The 21,024-nt window shown below is 44.4% G+C and overlaps 1 long non-coding RNA gene across 2 annotated transcripts in view; it reads right to left on the bottom strand.

Annotated features, from left to right (window-relative positions):
- LOC139435015 (uncharacterized) overlaps positions 1-20,338 on the bottom strand; it is a 75,922-nt gene extending 55,584 nt beyond the window's left edge. For both annotated transcript variants that reach the window (XR_011644292.1, XR_011644291.1), the window contains exons 1-2: positions 20,177-20,338; positions 20,042-20,061 (exon numbers count right to left, since the gene is read on the bottom strand). This is a non-coding gene — a long non-coding RNA (uncharacterized lncRNA). The remainder of the gene's footprint in view (positions 1-20,041; positions 20,062-20,176) is intronic.
- Between the last annotated feature and the right edge of the window lie 686 nt (positions 20,339-21,024).

Below are 21,024 nucleotides of genomic sequence, written 5' to 3'. Positions count from 1 at the left end.
GATGAGTTGTACCTACAAATACCTCCCAGGACATAATTCCTTGCTATAACTCAGGAACAGAAGAGGAGATTGTGTTCATAACTCACAGTTGATCCGAGACTGAATTGGAATTGAATCTTGGGTACTAACCTTGAAGCTGGGTTGATTCTATGGATCCTCTGTGCTGCAGAGAGATGTGTATAAAGCATCCACATTTTAGAATTGTAGCTGCTTTGCAGAAACATCCTAAAGTCAAATGTATGCATTGTCTACTGTAATGGTAACAACTGTGTGTTTTGTCAGAATCTGCTTTATCGGACTAGCCTGAGAATAAATGTGTGTGTGAATTCACAATCTGTATAGCGAACAAGATCCTCTATCCTTAGATCCTTGAATCAGATGAGGAACAACTCCCAGGCTTTGAGCTTTCACCTCATCTGTCTCTCAGCAAGAAATGCTATTCTGCAGCAGCTCATTGTATCGAGGGTGAAAAGTGTTATCCAAGATGGATTGTCCCTATATAAAGAGAGCTTAAGTGTTGTGAGTCCAGTCCAGTTTTGTATTGATTTGAACCCCATTTTAGGCTTTTGGTGACGGCCCTTGAATAATGTGACAAAGCTCTCTGTAAATATATCTCATCATTTTTACTGATGACTTCCATTTTGCCAGAAAGAATACACTCAAGACCTTTTATTAGAATTCCTCAAAGTACTAACTACATACTGTAACTGTATCACACATATACTGTATATTTGGTTGGCAGTATGCAACTCAAACAAGATATTCGGTTTTGTTATGTTTGAATTTAGCACATTTTTGTTTCATTGCCTGGAGGTGATGCAGACAATAACTCAACAGCTTCTCGTGGGGATATTGTGCTTGCTTTCAGTAAGTTCAAACCTGGAAAATAAACACTAGGAATGTGTTTACTATCTGAATGAAGCAAGAGATAATTTCAGAAAACATTTCTTGCATGCAAAAACAATGTAGTATATTAAATCCTTGAATTAACCAATTTGGCAGAGAAATAGGCTACCCATACAGTAGCACTAGCGAGCACACCCAATTCCACATTAAACTTCCCTAGTTACAGAGATACACACACATGCACGCACTTGTGCATGATTCTGTATATTGTATACTGTCACAATTCACATGTTATGTCACGTTTGTAGTTTTGTCTGTGTTGGTGTTTTTCTTGTATTTGGGTTTCCTGTCTTATTGTGTTAAGTGTTCACCCCCGTTTCCTGCCTGTCTGCTTTCTGTCTGTTTCCCTCCCTGATTACCCGATTGTGTTCACCTGTTGTCCTTGTGTTTCTCCTCCCCTGCCCGGCTGTTTCTCGTTGTCATGATTACCCCTTCTTGTATTTAGTCTTGTCTCTTTCAGTGTTGGGTCATTTTTTGTTGGTGACTGAGTTCACCGGTGAGTGTTCCGTGTTTTGGGCATTATCTTTGAATTAAAGGGTTTCTCAAAAGTTATCTGCATTTGGGTCCTGCTTCCTTCACTCGACCGTGACAGAATGACCCAACCCGAAATGGACCCAGCAGACGATCCTTTTGAGGTGGAGCTGCAACATTTTTATTTTCCTTTGGGATGTTGCCACGATTGGTGGAGGGAAGCGTCCAGTGTTCGGCTGAAGGAGGCCGCTCTGGTAGAGGCGCACCGGTTGGCGATGGAGAAGCCCGACTTGGTGAAATACTTGCCTGACTGGATGTTGGACTTCCTCTGGAGGTGTGATTTCCAGCCTGCTGATTACAGACGTCTCAGAGTGGTCCGTCTGGGGTCAACCCATGCTTCTGTCCTAGTTCCTGCTCCTGTTCTGGAGTCATATGCTGGAACTCGTCAGGCTTATGGAGGCCCGCGGAGTATTCAGGCGGCTGCTAAGAGGAGTCGTCGCAAGGCCAGACAAGGAGCCCGGGCCCCAGCAGCCATGGTTCCAGTCCCAGTACAGGCCCCAGCAGCCATGGTTCCAGTCCCAGTACAGGCCCCAGCAGCCATGGTTCCTGCCCCAGTACAGGCTCCCGCAGCCATGTTTCCGGCTCCAAGACCGCCCCACACAGTCATGATCCAGGCTCCAGAACTGGATCATACAGCCATGTTTCCAGCTCCAGGGCCGGCCCCAGCGGCCATGGTCCCGGCTCCAAGAGCGCCCTTTACAGCCATGTTTCCGGCTTCAGAGCTGGATCTTATAGACAGGATTCTGGCTTCAACAGCCATGATTCTGGCTTCAATTCCGGTCCCTGCAGCCATGGTTTCAGCCCCAGTTCTGGACCCAGCAGCCATGGTCCCGACCCCAGCTGCCTTGGTTCCAGACCCAGAGCTGGTCCCAGCTGCCACAGTCCCATCTCGGGTTCCCTCCTCTGGTTCCTCCTCGAGTCCCCTCTTTGGTTTCCCTCTCGAGTCCCCTCTCGAGTTCCCTTCTCTGGTTGCTCCTCCAGTCTCTCCTCTAGTCCCTTCTCGAGTCCCCTCTCTGTTTCCATCTCCAGTTCCCTCTCGAGTTCCCTCCTTTAGTCCCTCCTCTAGTCCCTCCTCGAGTCCCCTCTCGAGTTCCCTTCTCTAGTTACTCATCTAGTCCCTCCTCTAGTCTCTCCTCTAGTCCCCTCTTTAGTCTCTGTTCGAGTCCCCTCTCTGTTTCCATCTCAAGTTCCCTCTCCAGTTCCCCCTCGAGTCCCCTCTCGAGTTCCCTCCTTTAGTCCCTCCTTTAGGCCCTCCTCGAGTCCCCTCTCGAGTCCCCTCTCTAGTTCCCCTCGAGTTCCCTTCTCTAGTTACTCCTCTAGTCCCTCCTCTAGTCTCTCCTCTAGTCCCCTCTGTAGTCCCTTCTCGAGTTCCCTCTCTGTTTCCATCTCGAGTCCCCTCTCCAGATCCCCCCTCGAGTCCCCTCTCGAGTTCCCTCTCGAGTTCCCTCCTCTGGTCCCTCCTCTGGTCCCTCCTCGAGTCCCCTCTCTAGTTCCCCTCTCAAGTCCCCTCTCGTGTTCCCTTCTCTAGTCCCCTCTGGAGTCCCCTCTCCAGTCTCCTCTCGAGTCCCCTCTCAAGTCTCCGCTCGAGTTCCCTCTCCATTCCCAATTCAAGGCCCTACGCAAGTGTTGTTGGAGGTTCCGCTGGGGGTCCTGCCAACCCTGTGTCCTGTGCCGTTGGAGGTCCCGCCGTCTACTCCCCTGCCGGGGGTCCTGCCAACCCTGTGTCCTGTGCCGTTGGAGGTCCCGCCGTCTACTCCCCTGCCGGGGGTCCTGCCAACCCTGTGTCCTGTGCCGTTGGAGGTCCCGCAGAATACTCTCCTGCCGGGGGTCCTGCCAACCCTAGGTCCGGTCTCGTTGGAGGTCCCGCCGTCTGCTCCCCTGCCGGGGGTCCTGCCAACCCCGTGTCCTGTGCCGTTGGAGGTCCCGCAGAATACTCTCCTGCCGGGGGTCCTGCCAACCCTATGTCCTGTCCCGTTGGAGGTCCCGCAGAATACTCTTCTGCCGGGGGTCCTGCCAGCCCTGTGTCCTGTGCCGTTGGAGGTCCCGCAGAATACTCTCCTGCCGGGGGTCCTGCCAACCCTATGTCCTGTCCCGTTGGAGGTCCCGCAGAATACTCTTCTGCCGGGGGTCCTGCCAGCCCTGTGTCCTGTGCCGTTGGAGGCCCCGCCGATTACTCTCCTGCCAACGCTAGGTCCGGTCTCGTTGGAGGTCCCGCCGTCTGCTCCCCTGCCGGGGGTCCTGCCAGCTCTGTGTCCTGTGCCGTTGGAGGTCCCGCCGTCTACTCCCCTGCCGGGGGTCCTGCCAACCCTGTGTCCTGTGCCGTTGGAGGTCCCGCAGAATACTCTCCTGCCGGGGGTCCTGCCAACCCTTTCTCCTGTCCCGTTGGAGGTCCCGCAGAATACTCTTCTGCCGGGGGTCCTGCCAACCCTATATCCCGTGCCGTTGGAGGTTCTACCGGGGGCCCTGCCAGCCCCATGTCCATCACCGGTCTCGCCGGGGTTCCTGCCAACTCCTGGTCCTTTTCCGTGGGGGATCCTGCAGAAGCCTGTCCGACCGGCGCCGGTTTTTGTCCGGCCGACACCGGGTCCTGCCCGATCTCCGGAGCTGTCCCATCAGCACTTTCCTGCCCGGCCTCCTGATCCTGTCCGGTCGACACCGGCTCGAGCCCGGCCCCCTGAGAGCCGCGGTCTTCGCCCTCGAGCCCGGCCCCCTGAGAGCCCGGCCCCCTGAGAGCCGCGGTCTTCGCCCTCGACCCGGCCCCCTGAGAGCCGCGGTCTTTGCCCTCGAGCCCGGCCCCCTGAGAGCCCGGCCCCCTGAGAGCCGCGGTCTTCGCCCTCGTGCCCGGCCCCCTGAGAGCCGCGGTCTTCGCCCTCGAGCCCGGCCCCCTGAGAGCTGCGGTCTTCGCCCTCGGGCCCGGCCCCCTGACTCTTCCTGCCGTTGCCTTCGCCCTCGGACCCGGCCCCCTGACTCTTCCTGCCGCTGCCTTCGGTCCTCCATGGTCCCCACCTTGGACTCTGTTTTGACCCCGGGCCGTCCGCCCGAGACCCCTTCCTGGTTCTCTGCCTTGTCCCCGGGCAGTCCGCCCGAATCCCCCTGCAGCAGCAGCAGCAGCAGCAGCAGCAGCAGCAGCAGCAGCAGCTAACAATGTCATCACCAGCAGTGAAGAAATGGATGATGTTTCAGGTTTGTGAATCTAATGGTGATATCTGCACTCTGGCTGACTGAGTAAGAAGTGAAAAAGAGTGATGTACTGTAACGTTAATCTTATAGCTAGTAAACATGGAGTAACCAAGGCAAGTTTATTTATATAGCACCTTTCAACACAAGGCAATTCAAGGTGCTTTACAAAAATGAAAGACATTCAGACAAAGGCATTTAAAAACAGTAAAATATAATAAAAGAAACATTAAAAGAAAAAATACATGAATACAAAGTTACAGTGCAGTTTAAGATATGAATAGTTCACACAGAAGTTCCACTTTACTGATGAACACATCAGCTCAGTTTAAATTAAAAGCAGCGACAAAAAGATAAACCACACTAAGTCAATACCCTTATATGTTAGTATGTATACTGAACATGACTACAAATTATTCTAAGATGTAACGTTAACCCTTCATACCTCAGTCTACTTTTAAGACACTAGAATAACGTATTCCAATTTTTATTTTGTTTTCGCGCGTGGAATTATACCGGCTCTAGTTTCAGTACACATAACAACGGAACCATAGCAACGGAACTGACAGGCAACGGAACTGACAGGCAACACTCTGAATCCGATTGGCTGTGACTGCATCCACTCAGAGTGCCCAATTCAGAAACGTGACTCTTACACTCTTTACGTCACAAACAAAGATGGTGGATGAGAATAGATCTATAAAACGATAAGCAATGCGCAGTGGATCGGAAGAGGACGGTGTGTCGGCGTTGTTCGATAGCGGTGCGGTATGCTAATAGGAACACACGCCAAACATGCTAAATCACATCAGAAGGCATCACCCAGATTTGCCAATCACCGCAGCCCGGCAAAAGACAACAGCAGTTCAACAGCTGATCCCCGCTGTTTTTAATAAGCCAATAGACATGAAAGCCGAGAGACCAAAATAAATAACGGAAGCTTTTGGCATATTTTTTCAACGACTTTGCGCTCTGGAAACACTTTCTTATTATTTATGATGTAATATTTTCAAGACATTCTTTTTAGTTTTACAGCTTGATGAAACCTTTTTGTTTGACATCAGCCATTATAGATACTATGGCCATCTGAGTGTGTGTGGTACTGTTTGTGGTTTGTTTTTAACTGTTTAATACAGTTAATTATTCAAAATGTCAGAGTTCCTTATTTTTAAACAAACCTAGAATTATGCATTTGGGACTTTTTTTAGCTTTTTCTTGTTGTACCGAACCGTGACCCCCAAACCGAGGTACGAACCGAACCGTGACTTCTGTGAACCGTTACACCCCTAGTCCCCGGTGTTCCAGGGAACTCACCAAGTGTCAGAAAACACGACCCTCTCTCTTTTCCTCCATACCCAAATCTCTAAAAACGGGGCTGCAACGGATCTGATACAGACTGATCTTGAATTATTTTCTACGTCACAGAAGTGGTGCTCCGCTTATTGGTCAATTCTCCACCTATCAGGGGAATGTGGGGTTGGGCCACGGCCGGCGATTGCGCTGTAGTACATATGCCAGGCGCTGTAGTACATATGCCAGGCCTGTAAGGGGCGCTGTAGTCTGCCACAAAAGCAGCGAAGAAGACTTCCCGCGCATGGTTGCCCTTCTGTTTATACTCTGCTCTGGCTCTTTTTCTCCCTCCCCGAGGCAAGCGTTTGCTCCCGCTGCTGTAATTAAATGCAATCCCTCCCTCGCTGTAATTCTCTCCGGTAGTCCACCAGCAGATGACAAACACCCTCCTCTCCGGCTCTTCCAAGGAACGAGGGGACCGTGCGGCAGAGTTTCAGTTAGATTTTTATTTCGCCGGTCAACATGTCCGTTAAAGTTTAAATCTTCCGGACAACATTAGAAAAGTGCCGGTCAAAGGTCTTCTTTGTTATTTATTGAGCTTTAAAACAAATGAATAACGACTCTATATAATAATATAAGAATAAAACACGGAGGACGGAGATCCCTCTTCTCCCCGCTGCAGCCCAGCAGCTGATCTCAGAGCACGCGCCCCTCTCCTGCAGAGGGCATGGTGCAGCTCACAGAATCAGCCCCCTGCAAAAACAGCGCTGGAAAGAGCAAATAGAGCGAAATGAGGCATGGCTAAAATGCAGGATCTGTTTGGTATTTTGAAAGAAAAACTATTTATATACTTTATATAGGTATGGCCCTACAATATATTGTAGGGCCCCCCCGGACCCCCCTAGAGGAGGAGACGACCCCCCCTAAAGGATGTTTGGTCCACCCCCCACTTGTAAAAAAAATAGCGCTTTACCCCTGCCCCCCCCCCCCCCCCCCCCCCAACAACTCCTGGGCTAATCCCCGGATCTCCTACAATCCTAAATCCGCCTCTGGTCGGTAACCAGCTTAATTTGAAGGCAATAGGCGGGTAGGAGACAAAACGGCAGATAGTAGGCAAAGGGCTGGTCGGGGACAGGCGAGGGTTCTAGGAGAAAGCAGGACGGGAGTCGCAGGTACAGAACGGGTCAGGGAGCAGGCGAGGCAGGCTGGTCAGGGACAGGCAGGGTCGAAACCGGGAGAGCAATCTGAAGGGTAATGCGGGAAAGACTGGCATGCTGCAAAGTACGATCTGGCACTGAGGTGAAAGTGAAGTGGGCCTAAATACTAATGGAGCTGATGGGTGTAACAGAGTGAGAGAGAGACAGGGTGTGACTACCAAGTGACTAAGGAATGTTAATGCAGAAAATAGGTGAATGAGAAAGCAGACTGTGACACACTTCATGTTACTCAAGGACTGGGGTTACGTAAGTAACTTATAGTTAAGCAACACATAGGATAAGGTTGATCGTTTGATGCTGTATTTGACTGAAAGTATTTGTGGGAGTGGATGTGGTTGGTCGAAAATGTGCTCTTATTTGAAGTGTAATTGAGGCAGTTGAAATGTTTGTGCAGAGAAAGGCTGCAAGGCAATATCAGTGAGCCCTTCATATACTGCTAAAGTCGTGGACTACCAAAGCTTATGAGATATTAATCGATCTTCAGTTTATTTTTAAATTAATCATTTAGTCTTATTTAAATAGTGGAGGGTCGCCATCAGAAGATACCATGAGCAAAAGGGATGTCTTTAAAGCACATAGGAGTTTTTCTACATTATTAACGTTTATGACTAGTTTAGGAACAATAAAGATAAGAATCTGATATTAAAAAAAGCCTTAATTATTATTTATTAAAAATGTATATAGTTGACAATTTAAACAAAAATAGAAGTCGTTAGGACTGGCTCACTTTATGGCGCATTTCCATTACAGTTTAGGAAAAGGGGTAGTATCTATAGCAGGGGTGCCCAACCTTTTTTGAACCGAGAGCTACTTTTAAAGTTGCCCGTCTGCCGAGATCTACCAGTCCAAATAGAGAGGCGTAGCCATTACTGACAGCCTACTACCAGGTAAATACACACTTCTACTTGTATAAAACTGACCTTTGTACGATTAATACCTCATAAAATACTGCAGATCCTTTATCTTACCTCTTTCTAATCTACACACATACAAGTATTTAACTGAAGTTACACAACAGTGTTGTTGATACAGAGTTGGAGTTTATTCACACGTCACTACAGTGGGTAATGTTTTCAAGAAACATTGAACAGTGCTGCCACATATGACACAGGAAAAAAAGAAAAGACTCTGAACCCTTTCTTTGCCATTATATAAAAATAGTGTTGCTACAAAAGTATAAATTAGGCTTACTAATAAGACAACTGAGATCTGAAGCTACTCAGGAATCTGCTGCCAACGTGCAATAAAAGAGACAAAATTAATAGAATCAAACCCTTATTTTGTAGCATTTTAGTAGAGTATAAAAAGAAATGCCTTTTTTAAAATAGGATGCAAGCAAGTTTCTTAACCTGAATTGATGATAGACTATAATCAATTTAAGTTTGCATTCTTATACCATTTTGTACAATAATTATAATGAATACATTCAAACAAACTAAAACTTACAGCTGATTAATAACGGTATCTAACTTAAGTTTTTATTATATCAAAAACCTGTTGAAATGCTACTGTTATTTTTACTGTCCCCAAAAAGCGCGTCGGCAGCCTCCAGGAAAGCTTCTTTCACAACTTCGCCATCTTTGAAAGACTTCATGTGTTTCGCAAGCACGTGACTGACACGATAAGATGCTCTGGTAGAGCCTTGCTCTTGTTGTTGGGCCTGGTGAAAATGGACTGCTGTGCATTTAGCTGTCCTTTCAGGTCCCTCACCTTTTGGGAGCGTAGGGCAGAATTTGGAGGGAATTCCTTCTCGTAGCGTTTGTGCACTGTTTTGAAATGCCGCTCCTAAATTACCCGTCTTCGATAAAGCCACGCTCGCATTGCAGATGAGACAGATGGACTTTGAATTGGAATAGATACAAAAATAATCATCCTCCCATTCGGAGTGAAAATTATATATTTTGGCCTTTTTTGCTTCTGCCATAAAGCCACACCCCGACACATGGGGTCACGCCGGCCAATCACAAAGCTTTGATGCGTTCAAGTGCATTATTCTGGCACAGGAAGATTATGTTATAGGACATTAACGATAAAACAGAATATAGTTGTTCTATTTTTAGACACATCTCGCGATCGACTGGGAATCACCCCTGATCTATAACGCAGTGTAGGCGGAGCCGTGACGTAATCTTCAATGAGAACCGCAGAAATACAACACAGCCGTTAGCTGTTAGCACTCAAGGTCACAGCTCCTCATATCTGTTCAGAAACTAGACAAAAGTTAAACAAGGCAAGGCAAGTTTATTTATATAGCACTTTTCGACGCAGGGTAATTCAAAGTGCTTTACAAAAAAGAAATGAAAGACATTAAGCATTAAAAAAGAAAAGCTAATAAAATAAACATTAAGGAAAAATACATGGATAAAAGTTACAGTGCAGTCTAAAATATGAATAGTTCAATTAAACATTACAAGAAAAAGTACATGGATAAAAGTTACAGTGCTAATAAAATAAACATTAAGGAAAAATACATGGATAAAAGTTACAGTGCAGTCTAAAATATGATTTAATTTAGACAGACTTTCTTCACCATATTTTGCTCGCATGACATCCACAATCGGACCCTCAGGAGGCTGTACACACCCCCTCCCCTGCTTTGCTTCCATAACAAAGTCTTTAAAAGTGTTACCAAAACACTCCGTGTTACCAAAACACTATTTTTCCGTCGATGCCAGATATTCCAAATATCTCTGCTTTCGAGCAGTCCCTCTCATAAATGTCATGGAGTTTAATTACATTTAGAAAAAGTACATGGATAAAAGTTACAGTGCAGTTTAAGATATGAAAAGTTCAATTAAAAGCAGCGACAAAAAGAAAAGTCTTCAGCCTGGATTTAAAAGTAGTCAGAGTTGCAGCGGACCTGCAGGTTTCTGGGAGTTTGTTCCAGATATTTGGAGCATAATAACTGAATGCTGCTTTACCATGTTTAGTTCTGACTCTGGGGACAGAAAGCTGACCAGTCCCTGAAGACCTGAGAGATCTGGATGGTTCATAGTTTAGCAGGAGGTCAGTAATGTATTTTGGGCCTAAACCATTCAGTGCTTTATAAACCAGCATCAATATTTTGAAATCTAGTCTTTGACACACAGGAAGCCAGTGTAAAGACTTCAGAACAGGAGTGATGTGGTCCACTTTCTTAGTGTTAGTGAGGACTCGAGCAGCGGCGTTCTGAATCAGCTGCAGCTTTCTAATAGATTTTTTAGTGAGACCTGTGAAGACACCATTGCAGTAGTCGAGTCTACTGAAGATAAAGGCATGGACAAGTTTTTCCAAATCCTGCTGTGACATTAGTCTTTTAATCCTAGATATATTCTTTAGGTGATAGTAGGCTGATTTAGTAACTGTTTTAATGTGACTGTTGAAACTCAGGTCAGAGTCCATGACTACACCTAGATTCCTGGCTTTATCTGTTGGTTTGAACATTGCAGACTGAAGCTCAGCGCTAACTTTTAAACGTTCTGCCTTGGCTCCAAAGACCATTACCTCAGTTTTATCTTTGTTTAATTGGAGAAAGTTCTGACACATCCAGTCATTGATTTGTTTAATGCACTTACTCAGTGTTTGAATTGGAGCATAGTCTCCTGGTGAAATTGTTACGTAAATTTGTGTGTCATCTGCATAGCTATGGTAACTTATTTTGTTGTTCTTCATTATCTGAGCCAGTGGTAGCATGTAGATGTTAAAGAGAAGAGGCCCCAAGATGGAGCCTTGAGGAACCCCACATGTCATATTTGTCAACTCAGATGTGTATTTACCTATAGAAACAAAGTTGTTTCTATCCTTTAAGTAGGATTTAAACCAATTTAGAACTGTTTCCGAAAGTCCCACCCAGTTTTCCAGTCGGTCTAGTAATATGCTGTGGTCAACAGTGTCAAAACAAGTACAAACCACAGACTGTCTGTGTCATGGTGAATACAGTCGCTGGTTTATTTATGTCTGTATAGGTCGTTGTTGTGAGTGTGGACGGCCGGAGCATATACTGCGTTAGCTTAGCCGATCTCCATTTAGGCAACACGCATTTTAAAAGGTTTTTCGCCTGCCGTCTGTCTGCAGACTTGTCAAAGCATTAATTCATGGTTTTTACTAACCGGCAGTGGCGGCCGGCCCATAGGGGTGCTAGGGGCGCCGCCCACCTACACATACAAAAATAAAATAAAATATATATTTAAAAAAATATTTTTATTTTATTTTTATTTTTAATAAACAAGGTAAATATTATATAATTGGTATCAGTAAAATGTATTATCTACAATAAAATCTCGTTTAAAATTGTGTTACGACGATGTCTAAAGTTACTGATAAGTCACATGTTTCCTGCCTGGCCTTGCCCATGTGTCATTACCTTTAATATATACAGTTTATGGTCATTACCCTCTCTCGTCTGGGCGGTAAGAAAGGAGCCCTCAACCAGTGCAGCAGCAGCCACTAGCAGCTGACTGTTGCTATCTGTAAACTTTGATGCCGAAACATAATTTCAGCCAATCAGCGTCGTCAAATCTGATGATCACCGGGCGCCAATGTCAGCGCCCGGTCCAGTCTGTGAGTAGTTTGGACACTAGTGACTTGTATCCGGTGTGGTGACGCAGTACGGCAGTAGTTGATGAGGATGGCTTCATGTGCAGGTGGAGTCCCCGCCCAATTCCGTTCAAGAGCTAAGCTCCAATCCTTTTGAAAGGAAAAGTTTGGGAGATAAACTGTTGCTTAAAGACCGAATACAGTCACTGGTTTATTTATGTCTGTATAGGCCGTTGTTGTGAGTGTGGACGGTCGGAGCATTTACAACGTTAGCTTAGCCAATCTCCATTTAGAAAACACGCATTTTAAAAGGTTTTTCGCGTGCCATCTGTCTGCAGACTTGTCAAAGCATTAATTCATGGTTTTTACTATCCGGTATCAGTATGTTGTTACTTCGGCATCATTTTGAAATGTGGATTACAATTAAATCACTGTCGAATATGTTCATCTTGTTGTTGTAGTTGTTGCCCCCTTGTCAGCGATTCTCTCTCTAGTTTAGCATACTCAGCCCGACTCAGCCTGGTTGTTCCTGGCCCTAGAACCACGATTTTATGGGGCCAGAAAAACTGTGAATTAAGACCCGCTCGCCGGTACTAGGCCAAGTGGAAACGCAACCAAAAACGGGCCCCGCACGGCTCGGCACGCTTAAAGCGAGCTCCGCACTGCAGTGGAAACGCGCCATTACATCACCAGAAGTCCAAATCTAAGGGGTCATTTCTCCCAAAAAAAAATGTTTTACTCACTATATCAACAGCCCCACCAAAAATATTTTCCACCAGCCGCCACTGCTAACCGGTATCAGTATGTTGCCAGCGATTCTCTCTCTAATTTAGCATACTCAGCCCGACTCAGCCTGGTTGTTGGCCTGGACAAAACCTCGATCTTATGGGGTCAGAAAACTGTGAAATAGTACACGCTAGCCGGAACTACGCCAAGTGGAAACACAACCAAAAACGGGCTCGGCACGCTTAAAGCGAGCTCCGCGCTGTAGTGGAAATGCGCCATTAATGATCTGTACCCAAAGGAAGTAGACGTTACACAGACATAATGGATGCCACTTGACAGAAAGACAGAGCACATTTTATTAAGCTACCTAGGTAAAAACCGAAAGTAAAGGGCAAGAGTCAGATGTATGGAAATCCCGACAAAGTGATAACTTATGGGACAAATGGCAAAGACAAAGAGGAAATAATATGTATGAGATTATGAGAGCGACAGAACGGAAAAAGGACAGGCCAAATAAAAGACAGGAAAGGAGGGTGCTGGTTTATGGGGAAGAGATTTGCGAGATAACTGAATAGAACAATAAGAAGCAGCGAAAATGATGCCTCTGAATGTAATGGTCCACAATAGAGTCACAGAGAATTTTACAGAGAGGATTCCTTGGAGGGACAGACAAAATAAAAAGGATCTGAAAGAATGTGCAGCGTGTGATTGAGGGAGGAGAGAAGATTTCATTTTTAAACTGGAAAGAATCAAATTAAAATGAGCAGAACAAGAGCTATTAAGTATTGGCCATATAGTGAGAAATGGGGGGGGTTATTCCTTAAAGAGAAACTGGGGTGGGGAGACAGTTGTAAGGATGGTCGAGACAGAGAAAAAAGAATGAGAGTCAAAGTGGGATTCAGAAAGCGATAGGGAAGAGGTGGGGGCACCCCTTCCGCTCAGCTGTGTGTCTTGGCCGACTGTGAAAAGCCGCTCTCTTCCTGTCAGCACAGGAAGCCCACAGGGCGCCATTGTGCCAGAGTCAGAGGGAGAGACAGGGACAGAGAGACTGGCTGACAGAGATTTGAATAATTTAGTTGAATTATTGATGAACTTAAGTTTCTGAAGGTTAAGTGCATTGACATTCAAGTTACACTGGTTTTGCTTTATTACCTCTCTCTCAATGTTGCAGTTATTTGTTTGCATTGCCAATACCGGGCAAGTATCATCAACTAATAAGTGACTGATCGGTGTTTGTTGGATTGATTCAGTCTAACTGGCTACAAAGACTGCATGAGGCTGCCCTTAAGAATGACGGAAGCTTACTGTAAAGCTAAGAGCTTATTCCCACAGCCCCCCTTCTTCCACCTGTGCCTATTTTGACCAATAAATTGAATTATAGTGAGGCTTAACTCCAGGCCTCTGATTCACAGACAGTCTATTGTCCTCTTTATGGTCACAATTTGCCCTGATGCCAGTCACAGATGAGTTGCCAAGGGTCTGCAGCCGTGACTGGTTCTCCTCCAGGGAGATGACTCTTTCAGGGAAATGAGAATATCTTTCATTTCACTTGTTTTTGTAAGTAATTGAGCAAGACGCATATAGTCAGAAGAACTGGCTCAAATAGCAGAGCACAGCTGTGTGTATACTGGCACAAACATGTGAATCATTTCTCCTGACTCATTCAAACACTGGAATGAATGAGCCCAAATTGCACATCACAAGAATACAGTACATGACAGGCAATCATTTAACTTTTTATTGTTTATTTTTTTTATTTAGACAAATTATTGTTTAAATATGGTCAATCATCACTGTGGCTCCTATTGTATTTTTGGCCTTATTTTTAATTTATTGTATTTAATCTCCAGAAACAACCAGAATAGGGTTAATGTAATTGGTTCAACCATTGAAAACAACAACCATATTATTGGAGTTTGTAGAGAAAGAAGCTGCAACTGAATGCATTTGAGATCAGTTTCACGCATCCTTAAGTCCTTATTAAAAAAATGTCTCCTTAAAGTATGACTCAATTCAACTCTACTCAGTTTGTCCGTAGCGCTGTTATCCCACATGCATTGGTTGTGTGAAAGGAAATAGGACAGAGACAGAGAGAGATAAACATAAAAACATGACCTGGAAAAAGTAAGCATTGGATCTGATTATTTGTGGATGTTGTCATGCTTTTTTGTGGCGGTGTTTGTTCATGATTGTATGTTTACATTAATTGCATTCAACAGCCTGTTCCACAGTGCTATAGCGCATATATCCTGCTCCATTTACTGCATGTTCGTCTTGTCTTCTGTACGTGGCGTAGCTTGATATATGTCTCAGCAATGACATGACTCCAGAAATTAGAGTAATTGGTAGCAATCTGTTTAAGGGTGAAAGGGCACGAGAAGGAGCAATAAGGAGAAGGGAAATGTAAAAATGAGGAAGAGATGCAGAAAAAGCAGAGATAGGAGGGAAATGCTAAAGAGAGCACTGCCCCTGAACCTAGAAGAAACCCTGCACGGAAGAGAGATAAGCAAGAACGGATCGGAGAGAGGAAGTGAAGCAGTGGATGAATAAAATATGTTCCACACTTATCAGGAGTGAACAGAGATCCAGGGATATACCTTAGGTTTCCCAGGCATCCCTTGCTCCTTTGTTTAGCTATCATTTGTGTCCATTCCCAGCAGTTTTTTTATCGTTTGGGTTTCCTTTGTTCGTATTTTCTGCTTCTTCTTTACTCCACTGTTTTTTTTTCTGTCCCCCCCTTCATCTTCTCATTTCCCACTCATCCCTTGTTCCTCTAAACTACTATGTTCTACTTTCCAACTCCCCGCTCTACTTTTCTCTCTATTATCCTTACTCCCTCTTGTACCCTGTTTTGTTCTCTTTATTCTGTTGTGTTCTCTCCTTTTGTTTTAAACTCTCTCCCGCCCTTTTAATCCATCCTTTTCTTTCATCTTATCTTCCATTATTCCCATCTCGTATTTTGTATTCTCTGACCCATTCCAGTTTCTTCTCTCATTCCTGCTTCTTCTTTTTCCATTACTCCACTAATTCCCCTCCCCATTCTTGACTTTTCATCTTCTCTCCCCTCCTCCCTGTCCATTGATACAACTACTCCACCTCCAACACATGTCAACATGGAACAGTTGTAGGCTATACTCTGCCTATTCACCCCAATGCCTTAATACTACACTAATGCCAAGCCATACTCAACACATCTGTCTACTCTATTTTATGCAAAGATGCTAATGTTAGAACAAAATACCCAAGGCAAGCTTCTGAACGTTCTTCAACCCTAATTATATCTAGCTGCTAGCTACTTAAGGCACAAGCCCCACTGTGTATTAATATGCTGCACCATTACAGTGTCAGTGCGGGGTTTTCTCTGCTCGTGCTTTCCTTTCACTCAATGTGATGCCATTTTCAGATTTTCTGGCTTTAAAATATTGTATTATTTGGACCAAAACAAAGCCTCTAAATCAAGTTAGATTTAAATACTATGGTAAGTAAGCTTTATTCTGTGGAGAATCAGTATTTTTTTAAGTGGTGCTTTTTTAAAACATGTGTTTATGTTCAATGAGACCCCTAGTGGCTGTTGTAATTATAACAATAGAAAAGGCAGATGTCAGTAAGCGTAGGGAAAGGTCAGGGTGGAAGGATGGGTCGACAAAAGGTCAGGCTTGAAGAGACTGACATTTTTTCTCAGTTTCCTTCCAAAGGGTCAAATTCCACTTTAATTTTAAGTATTATCACAATAATCCCAATGTTTTACTCAGTCTTTTTATCCTAACTACGACTAAAAATGTCCCCTAACCTTATTGAATTATTTCGCAACCAACATCATGTTTCCCCTAACCTAACCATGTCATTTGTTGTGCCTTAACCTAAATCTAGCCTCCAACTGTCACATTATAAAACAGATTTCCTTTTCAACAGGTTTGTAAAGATTTGAAAAGCCTCACAAATGACATCCTGCAAAAGGAGGCGTCGGATCAGAAAACCCTTCTATGTGTTGTTGAGGAGGGCATGCACAGAAAATGTCTTCTGTTTCATTTGGAGAACACATTTAGTTTAGCTGTGCTGTAAACCAAGACACTTTTACCCGTTCAGGTTATTCAAAACGGAAGATGGTAAAGATAGAAATCAGGATTGAGGCAATTCCTAAACGTTCAATAAATGAAACCAGGCAGCCTCTAGGGGAAATCCCACAGCCTGTAGTGTGTTACGGTGCAACAGATTACTTTGATGTCATGGCGAAAATATTCAAATTTGAGTAAAGGCATGTCAGATATAAAACCATTTCTATAAGAATATCCTAAACATTTTTTTGGTTCCTTAAAATAACAAAATACTGCCTTGTTTTTTATTTGCAGGGTGGCACCAGGCATTGCCAGAAAGTATATATAAAAATGTTGTCCATACTATAAGAATGATTAGCAGTATCTTTGTAAAGTACATCCTCTGGTCCTCTATATTAGCACTGCATCACATGTAGGATCTTAATTCTGTGTTACTGTAGCAAGGCTGCTATGCCATATGTGTTAGAGTGGTGTTGACAGCCACACATACACACACATGCATGTTCACCCACATACAATGCTCAGCGCACACACACACACACCACTCCCTGTCGCCCCCCATTATCATCATGATCATTTATTAAACGTGTCTTCCGCAAGAACGAGAGAGGCTAAGAGTGAGGGAGCTTAGGGGAAGGAGGGATTGCTTTCTTAATTAAACGAGAGGAAAAAAGAGAAGGGGTACGGCGCCACAGGCCGACTCCTTTGAATAAAAAACATTTATCTCATTCACTGCATTCCCCTGCTCCTCGTTTCTCCCTCTCTGAGCTGGCTTAGTTACTCTGAGGCAAAGAACATCCCAGACAAATACACACACCTACTGCAGTGTACTGCGGCTCACTTTTTGTAGAGGTGTAACATGACATGTGTTTCTTTCCAGGTCAAACTAAACCATTTTAAATTATAAAACGTTTTGACTTCAGCCATTAGGGAAGTTGACATTCCATGGTGGCTGGCAGCATGGGGTTTTCCCCAGAAATAGAGGGTACTTTTTGTTTTTTTATTGGAACTCGAGCCAATATTGTTAACCTACCAAATTATTTGGAACAGGAAGTGACTGGGATGATAGAGGTCTTTAACAATGAAACGATGATTGAAGAGAAGGTAAAATACATTGAATTGTTGCTATCAACACAGTCACATACATGGGATGCTTCTATATGCAGAGCTTCTATGGAGGCCAATCTATATGCAAGCATTGACACACTGTCAACCACACACAAGACGTAGGGTTTGGTTTTTGACCCCTTCTAAAAGTGGGTCTTAATCATTTGGCTTAAATATCTCAGACTAACAGTATTGGATGACTCATTAACAAAAAGGTTTAGTATGTTTGTTAATGAGTAAAAATGACCAATCCTTTTTACTGATTTCAAACCTAGTGGAACAGCTGTCTTGACAGAGAGGACCTTAAATGAAATGTGTTCAAAGAGGACTCCAGAGAGCTTTGAGCTCCACCGGAAGCTCCAGCTGAGGGGATTTAAACACACTCTGTTTCGCCTGCCTCACTCCCTGCAGGAAGCATATTAAGATAAAGTCACTGAGTCTTTTTGCCAAACTCCAAATGATAAGGAAATATATGAAACAAACACCTGATAAAGGATAAAAAGAAACAGGGCTTCTATTAAAGCATGTTGTCGTGCTGCACAGCGCTGCATTGCTCGAGGCCAGTTAAGACATGATTTTCTCAATAAAATTTGCAAAAATAGACATTTGAATAGTTTAAAACAATGTGTTATTTAAAGACAAATATTCAAATGTCATCTTATGTTAATTTGGAAAGCCCAACTCTTAAGTAGAGTTTTAAGTTATAATAATAATAATAATAATAATAATAATAACTTGGATTTATATAGCTCCTTTCATGAGACCCAAGGTCGCTTTACAAAGAAGAACAGGAGTAGAAACAAACATAGTAAAAACAAAAGACAGTCAGACAAACAGTTAGACAGACAAAACAACAAATAGACTAGGGGCCAAAGGCCTTGGCAAAGAGATGGGACTTGAGGGCCCTTTTGAAGGCGTCAAACGTGGGGATGTTGCGAATCTCCGCAGGGAGAGCGTTCCAGAGGGTGCCGGCTGCCATACTGAAGGCTCTGTCCCCGAAGGTTCGCAGGTTGGTGTGGGGGGTGGTAAGCAGGCCAGAGTCTGAAGACTGCAGGTTCCGGGGTGGGGCATGTGGGCTGAACAGCGAGCCAGCTAGCAGCTAGCACCATTGGCCTGGTAGAAACCGGACCTCGAACCTCAGCAGCGGTGATGGAAAACAGCCCAGTTGAGATGGCAGGACTGAGGGAGGGTTCGTGGATAGTCCTGGGAGCGTGGCAGAGAGGAGCCCAGTCGGGGTATTCCGGAGCGGGGATTCCACGGATAGCAGAGCACGACGGTGAGCTCGTTTTGCTAATGGCAGGACGGCAGAAGCTAGGAGCTAAACAGCAGCCAACATAATCGGCTGAGCAATGGAGATAGCAGAAACACAAAACCAGAGCAGAACAATCTTTTCGCTGTGTATGTGAAAAGAAATTGACAGCAGGGAGTGATATAAGCGAGGAATAAGCGTCGCATGAAGATCGGCGAAAAACACGCCAGTGTCCCCTCTAGCGGACTTCCTGTGACGTGAAAGTCGGCTAGAAAGGGGAACAAGACAGTGACAGTGACAGTTTTAGGCGAGAATGGTTGAAACATCAAGTGTACTTTTGATCATCCAATGGGGAAACGACTCAAAATGTACTAGACAGATCCACTCAGTGCCCAAAGCGGTTGCCTCCAACTGTCATCTGGCCTATTGCGCCTTTCATCTGAAAAATGCTTCCCTGAAGGCTATTGACCAGGGAGCAATAACACAACAGCTTCCTACAAATGCAGCCACCCACAGGAATGGATTTTCTCAATAAGTTCCAGGAAAACCATGGGGTACAATAGATCTTCAGCCTTGATACAAACAGTAGGAATTCCATCCACATGAGTCGAGTCTCATGATGTGAGATGTCATATAAGTATGACTTCAGCACTGAGGATGCTAATGCCTGTCAAAAAAGCAAATATTCTCGATTGGTCTTATTTCGTTAGATGAAGAGGACATAGAATCACCTATCCATCATATCCATCTTCTATATTGATGTGACCTATAGGTCACACACCATCAACTGTTTTTGATATGTTGGTCCCCTCTCCAACCCATAATGGATGTAAACACTGACACATACTGGACGGACACTATTCTAAGAAGTGTTTTCCACTTCATAGAGTGATTAAGTGGCAGATTTACTGCTCCAGCAACATTTAGCATGTGCAGCTATTGGCTGCTGAGGGGTGACGCCCTCATATTTAATGAGGGGGGAAGGGAGCCATCGAGTGACGTGTAAGTGACTCGTGTTAGGTCTTCCTTATTGAACTTGCGCTAAGCTTCATTTCAAACCGGAGAGACGTGATGTAAGAATTACATATTTATTGTTTACACGTCATATGAATGAAATGATTGCCATGATAATACAACAGGAGAATGTAATGGTGTTTGGCGATTAGGCCCCGGTTTGCAGGATAATCATTCAGGAGGGAAAGCACCGCTCCGATGAAATCCCCAAAACCAGTGAAGTATGAAATACTGAGATGAACTGAGTTGCTTACCTTGTGGGGTGACTGGTGATCTGGGAAGGAAAGATAATAGATTAACACATATATGAGCGACATAGTGCCGGAATCACTGCCGGAGCTTACGGGTCATTCTGAGACTCTGACTGCCGAAATCAGTGCCGGTCTTACCTGAAAACGACCTGCGGGTCGCATGCCTGGCCAGCAGGGCTTGACTACGCCGAGGAGCGAGCGGTTTCGTTTTGTATGTGAAAGTGTTTGAGGTGTTTCTAGTCCAGTCCAAACGCATTAGGCTCGTTCTCATCACAGCAGCTGATGAGGCATACAAGATACATGCTGACATTGAGGGAGGCACTAAAGCAAGGAAGGTGGAGACAAATGGCCACCAGTACAGATATGTTGCAAATAATTAACAAGTCTCTGAACTTTACTGAAAGGACGTTCAGTACACCTAAGAAAACCCACTGTTTGCTGTTTTGATCATTTTGTTAAAGAGCATTGTCAGAGCCAAATCTTCCATAGGTTTTTCATTGGGTTAAGATCTAGTGGGAGTGAGGGTCATAGAAAAGGATATAAATAATTGTCATAATCGTCAAACAATTGACTGTCCCCTTGTGGAAAAGCATCTCCATGTGCAATGTTTCTACATTCTTCTTATTCAGGTTTTAATTTCCATCCAAAATATCAATAATTGAAAATGGATGCAGGTTGGGGCTACATACAAAAGGCTATTCACGATCATACTATGGGAAATAAAGGGATGAAAGAAAAAGAGTGAGTAAAGACAATGGACGCTTTATTACGGAAAAGGCTGAGGGAATTGGAAACTTCCAAAAGGACAAAAAATGACTACTAATCAAGACGGACACATACCATATTTGATCTATATCTCAATTGTTTTGTTATTCTTAACTATTGTTATACTCTTGGATTTTGCAGCTTTACTAGCTATTTAAAATGGTTTAATAAAACATTGATATCCATTCATATATAACAATCATTGTTTATTTATCAGGATA

Source organism: Pseudochaenichthys georgianus, chromosome 13 (assembly GCF_902827115.2).
Source record: "Pseudochaenichthys georgianus chromosome 13, fPseGeo1.2, whole genome shotgun sequence".
In the NCBI taxonomy this organism is placed as follows: domain Eukaryota; kingdom Metazoa; phylum Chordata; class Actinopteri; order Perciformes; family Channichthyidae; genus Pseudochaenichthys; species Pseudochaenichthys georgianus.
Note: the sequence above shows the minus strand (reverse complement) of the source record. Positions and strands in the feature narration are given on the sequence as shown.